A 6,118-nucleotide genomic window follows, 5' to 3' on the forward strand; every position below is an offset into this window, starting at 1 on the left:
CTTTCTTGCACACTTTTGCTGGGTGGGATCTACACCCTCCTGCTAATTTTAAACCTCTTATCTTCCATCTGCTTACACACTGTCCATTTTGTGAGCTGTATGTCGGTCAACCAGTTTCCGTAGCTGTGAACAGACCCAGTACTTACCTGTTACATGTCTGCACTGGTAATTGAACTCATTATCATTATTCTAACGGTGCAGCAGATATCATTTCCAATCCTAAACAGTGGGATAAGTTTAACAACCCATTAATGACATTTTTCTTTGTTATTTTTACAGTTATCATCTCCATGGGGAATTGCTGTTCCCATTTCCTTTTATTTACAGAAACAAACAAACACACAAAAAGAACAGTAACCAGAGGGATCCGGCAGAGATCTGCCAGCAGCACATCTCTGTTGGTCGATATACAGGCACTTCTGTCACACTTCTGTAGCACATGCATGTCACACGGCTTTGAGAGAACATCTGCAGATGTATCCAACAAAACATGCAACTTTATTTATGTAACTATCGCTCCAGGTATCTTTCCCTTCTTAAACTTCCCAGTTTGGTAAAGGCTTTTGTTGCCAACCTGAGAGAAACCAAGGCAGCACAGAACTATCCTCCCTCAGCTTTGGCACACTGTGACCCAGGAATGCGGTGAGGCTCCAATGCCAGCTGGATGCTGGACATCTGCAGGCTTCCAGCCAATCACAGATGAGACGAGGACCCCCAGGTGGCTCTGCCCCCCTCAGTCAACTATGGGCCGAGTCCTCAGTCAGGGACTGGCATTAGCCTTGACTTCCACCCTAGGGGACTGGTCCAATTTAGCTTATGTACTTTAAAACAAAGCGAAAGAAATTGGCTAGGCTGGTATATGACATAATTGTAGTGTATCGATACTCGAGCCCCGGGAGAAGAGTTATTTGTAACTTCCTTGCTCTCTCCAGTCTTTAGTTTCCTCTGCTCGGTATCGGTCAGCGAGCATGCTGTGCAGACCGGGCACGGTGCCACCCGCCAGCGTGTGCCGCGGTTTGGCATGGCGCCTTCATTAGACTAATTCCTTCATTCAATTCAATCTGCCTGAGAGCTTTCTGTCATTGCCTGGTGCTTATGTGCCCCACACTGAGTGCTGGAGCCTGCACACACACAGAATGGCAACAGGGCGACAATTGCACTTTGCATGACTTCTTAAGCACAGTGTATACAGTTCATATAGTTCTGCATCGTTTACATGACAGAAACTAGGGTTTGTGCATATGTAAATATATTTTCTCTATATACAGTATATACAGGCACTCCCCACGTTACTTAATTTGACATTTAAAATGTTCCCATAGGAATTAAGAGAATTTTACATTCAATACATAGAGAGCAAGTTGTGCATTTCTGACTTACATAGACAGTTGTGCTCAAAAAACAGTTACATGGTTGTTAAGAATACTTCTGGGCCACCATATGTTGTCTGTCTAATTGTATCAATAACTCTGTAATGTATTTCTCTCATTAAGTCCAGGCTAGTCAGCAATAACATTAACTGTGCAAAACAAAACATGAAAAGGGACCTGAAATGGAAGAAGCCAAAGGCAACATATAGGCTACATTTGTGATCCATTTAGTCCATTTCCATTTTGTTCAACAAACAGCCCTGGGCAGTTATTATAAATATTCAGGGAGAATAATGAAAATAGCTTTATGAATCAGGGAGCGGGAGAATATAATTAAAACCACACATTTATTCAAACATCTGCCAGAGTCGAAACATTGACTTTCAACAACGTCCCGCTATGTTATGCCAGTTAAAATAATATCATGACAAACTGCAGAACCAGGACTCTTTTTTTCCGATTCATTTGCTGGAAAAGAAACCAACACCGTTCCCGACAACGTAGTGATGCCTTTCACTTCTGGAAACGTACCAGGGCTGCGAGGGAGACGAACCCGGTGCCATCTGTCTGTAGCGGGAGACATCCAGAGCTTTCAAGCTCATCGAACCGGTGAACAATGTTGAGAAAGAAATGTGATGAATAGGGACTTTAAATGCGATGCTAGCAAAACAGAAAAGACACTTTGTTCAATAAGATGTATCCTGCAAATGAGGCATGCACAAACTCTCATTTTGGAGTCTTATTATCATTCCATAATTGTCAACAATGCTGCTTAGAAGTGTTTTGTATCAATGAGAAGTGCTATAGCAACAAAGAGACCAAACTGCCAAAACCAGGTAAGATGGTTCTTTAAAAATGTGATTTATCTCACGCACAGTTGGCTCCAATGAACAGAAGAACACACCAACTGTCTCCAGATGTCTCTTCAGTGTCTTACTGCTCCTATAAACCCACTTGGACCACAGCAACCCAGCGTTTGGATTCTGAGTCCAAAGGGTTAAGATCAGGTCAGGCCTGGGTTGAGTGGCTTGTTATGTTCCTGGAAATATGTAATATGTTCAGATAAATCAGATAATCAGAGCTGAAAACTACCTCTCTACTACTCTACATCTTTTTCCCCTTTGTCACTAATGTGGTAGTGTTTATAAATATCAAGCGGAATTAGATTTCTGCCCTGCTATTATGCTTTCAAGCTACATTTACATTTAATTGCCAAGATCGAATGCATTTAAACATTAGGCAGCTGGCAAAGGATTGCAAGCAGGTAAAATATGTTGTGCGTTTGCTTTTTTATCTGATGCACTGGACTGTGTTCGTGCTCTGCCGGCAATGCATTTTCTTTGTCAGGATGCTGTGTTTTAAAAATGACCTGTACTGTGCACTCGATACTCAAAAGGGCATCCAAATCACAGGAGAGAGTCATAGGAATAAGAGTTGCATCTCCAAGTGAAGGCTTTTGTACGACAGGAGTATACTGCACTATTTTTGTATTATTCTCAATGTCTTGGAAACACACTACAGAAGTTAGTATGGTCATGCGATTTTGTCGAACAGTTTTGCAGATGAGAGTCTAGTGCTGGATTACATAAACATATTTCACATGGCCTTGAGGTATAAACCAGGGTCAAAGACACCGAGGTGTGGAAAAGTCAATAGAAACAAATCCTCAGGAGATAAGTCACTGATTTGTCTGTACATTACTCAAAGATTTGTCTCCTCTCTTGCTGTAATGATGGTTATCCGCCTGAATAATAATAAGTCAAGCACGCCATGTTATTTACAATGTGCCATTTCCTATTTTGATCCATTATATTGATACCATTATATCGCATTCCTGGAATTCAAATAATAGTAAAATATGATGTCAGTTCTATTGTTTCAAATATATCTCTACAATCAGATACACAGCATCAAATAATTCCCATAACAAGGCCGGTTGGAGTAGACAATTAAAAAGTCTGTTTTCTGTGCTATAACTAATTACCGAAATGGAGTCTTGTTAGTCTGTAGTTGGGTTTCTTTTCTTCTCCTTTCACTTAAGATTTTCTTTCTCCAGTGCTGAACTCAGGCTGTGTCTGGCTGAAGTGAAAACGTATTTCGACAGATCGATTGTCAGATCTGCGACGGCTCGGGATTTGAACCTCAGCGATTGAGCTTCTCGATGCATCATCACTCCCCCGCGTACTTCTATTATCAATCAAATCATAATCGCAATCGGGTCTGACACATGGCCCACAGATCAGTCTTCGTGCGTCTCTCCTGCCGGGCTCAGACTGTCTACAGCAGGAAGCCGGCTGACGAGGACAGCTTTGAAGAGGTTGAGAGGATGAATCGATCGCTGTCCTTCTCTTTGTTTTCAAACTCTTACCCGAGTAAGCACTGACCTATGGTACCTTAAAGGAGGTAGTAATATTCTTGGCGATGCTGGGAATGCTGTACTTACTTATTGAGTCATCTGTGAGGTGTTGGTGAGGTCTTTCATGGGGTTTGAAGAAAACTAACTTTTCTATTTTATACTTCATTCCACATTGATGAAATGCCAGCAAACTCAGATGGGAAGTACAGGTGAAAAAGCAGGACAGAAGGACTTGGAATGGAGACTGAGTGTCTCCTTGCTCTACATTTAGAGGTAAGTGATTTATCTTTTCACATATATTACACACACTGCCGAGGAAGGTGTCACCAGCAGAACAGCAGCCCACCATATCATCCACCCTCTCTGGGAAGAAAAGGCGGCAGTGGCACACTTATTCTTGTCCACCCCCTCGCAAACTCCAAGACAAACCCTGATCGTGGATTTGATTACCAGCCTCAGTATTTGTCTTAAGTCAGGTAAGGGAAAATCAATTAATCAATTTTCACTTTACATTTAACAAAAAAAGAATGTAAACAGAAGAAAGAAGGCAGTGGATATTAAGTGACAAATCCTGCATTCTAACAAAAGTGTCTGTTGTTGTTTTTCTGTTTCAATATCGCTAAAGCTTTCTCTCCGGAGAGTTCTCACCATAAATACGCCTTTATTTTTCATGCGCTTCATAATTGGTGAAGATGTGCTGCAAATTTAAGAGCCACTTTATCCATTCACAGCTTTGTTAAACATGTTACATTATTTAAAGTGCTTTTGTCTAAAAGCCATGCAATATTAAGTTAAATAATGCCAAAACCCTAGGGGAAATATTAATTAGTTATATTTTAAGCAGAAGGGTGATTGTAAGTGCAATCTCTGAGATTCCCAAATGAAATTAACACATTTTCTCCAATTAGAGCCCTGTCTAAAAAAAAGAAAGCCATGCACTTGAATACTTGTGAACTGGATTATCAAACGTCTTCTTGTCAGGAGAGAGAAAAGTCTCTACTTCACTGCACAGAGATGACTGTCTTCAACATCAGCTTTGTTCTATGATTCAATACGCAGGTGCGGTTTCCTGAGTCACCTCAAAAAGCCTCATGGCACTTATTTCAGAGCGCATACAATCCGCACTAATAGAGTAATGAGATGCATTCAATCACCGACAGTGATGTGTTTGCAAATGCAATTAGATACGGCTCACTGAGCACAAGAGATCCGAGCAGGATTATGATGCTTTGTGTTGTCACATTCTGATATCGCCTTAATAGCGTCACATTCACCTTGTGCAGCTTTCAAAACAGTCAAATGCACAAAAGCCGCGGGAGGAACGTGTGGCTTCAGAGAAAAAGGGCTCAGTAGGACGCTGACGGGGTATGGCGGGAAGCCTGACAAGTTGTTTCTCTTTTAAAGATTGTTGTGCAGGGCTGGGAGGGACACAGAATTCAGCCCAGCAGGATGAATCACTGCTGAGGAGCACTTGGCCAGAAGGACCCAGTTGGGCAGGAAGACCCTTGTTGTTGGGAGAGAGTTGGAGAAGTTGAGAGTGAGGTGGACAGAAACAAAGATGGAGAAACGGGTGAATTAACTTCTGGCTTTGGACATGGACTGTGATTTGGATTGTTTTCTGGGTGTGTCTTTTCTGTTGGTCTTTTGTGTTCATACAGGTAATGGGAAGTGTAGTTAGGCCAGCTCGGGTCTGGTTGTTTATCCACTGAGCCCAGAACAGAATAAATTCGCCTTCTCTTGCACCATACCTCTGTCTTTTCTGTGTCTGTTTCCCTAGACCCCATCTATATCAAGAACCCAGCATCGTGGTAATGCTCCAGTTTGGGAATACTGTAATTGCAATCATTTTTTGGATGTTTGATATGGACGTTATGATATGATGTTTGATATACTCATACACACACATATACCTCCTCTCATTCATACACAGGCATAATAGTCCTATTTCCTGAAAAATGTCACGTTGTTCATTAAGATAAATGTGCCTTTCCATTGAGTGAATTGATTGGGATTCAGAGAGAAATTTCAGAAACCGGTTACAGACGCCAAACCATTTTAGAATACCAATTATACCATAGAAAACCTGCTCTAGATTTTTAAAGTTAGCTTCACAAATAGCAATTAAAATAGCACAATTCTGATGGAAGAGACCGTATTTGAGAGCACTTAAAAAAATTAACAAGGAAACCAGCTTAACTTCATGTGTCAACTTCATTTTTGTTCACGACTATGAAAAAAGTAACCATCCGTGATACTTGGTGTTTCCCCCCATGGTGTTACTTTTATGCATCTCTGTATCATCAGACCTGTCTGTCAGACGGACTGCTGTGAACAAAAATGAATTAGTCGTACCTTTTCAAAGAGCACAATATGCATTTTGGATTGAAGTCAC

Source organism: Amia ocellicauda, chromosome 21, assembly GCF_036373705.1.
Source record: "Amia ocellicauda isolate fAmiCal2 chromosome 21, fAmiCal2.hap1, whole genome shotgun sequence".
In the NCBI taxonomy this organism is placed as follows: Eukaryota; Metazoa; Chordata; class Actinopteri; order Amiiformes; family Amiidae; genus Amia; species Amia ocellicauda.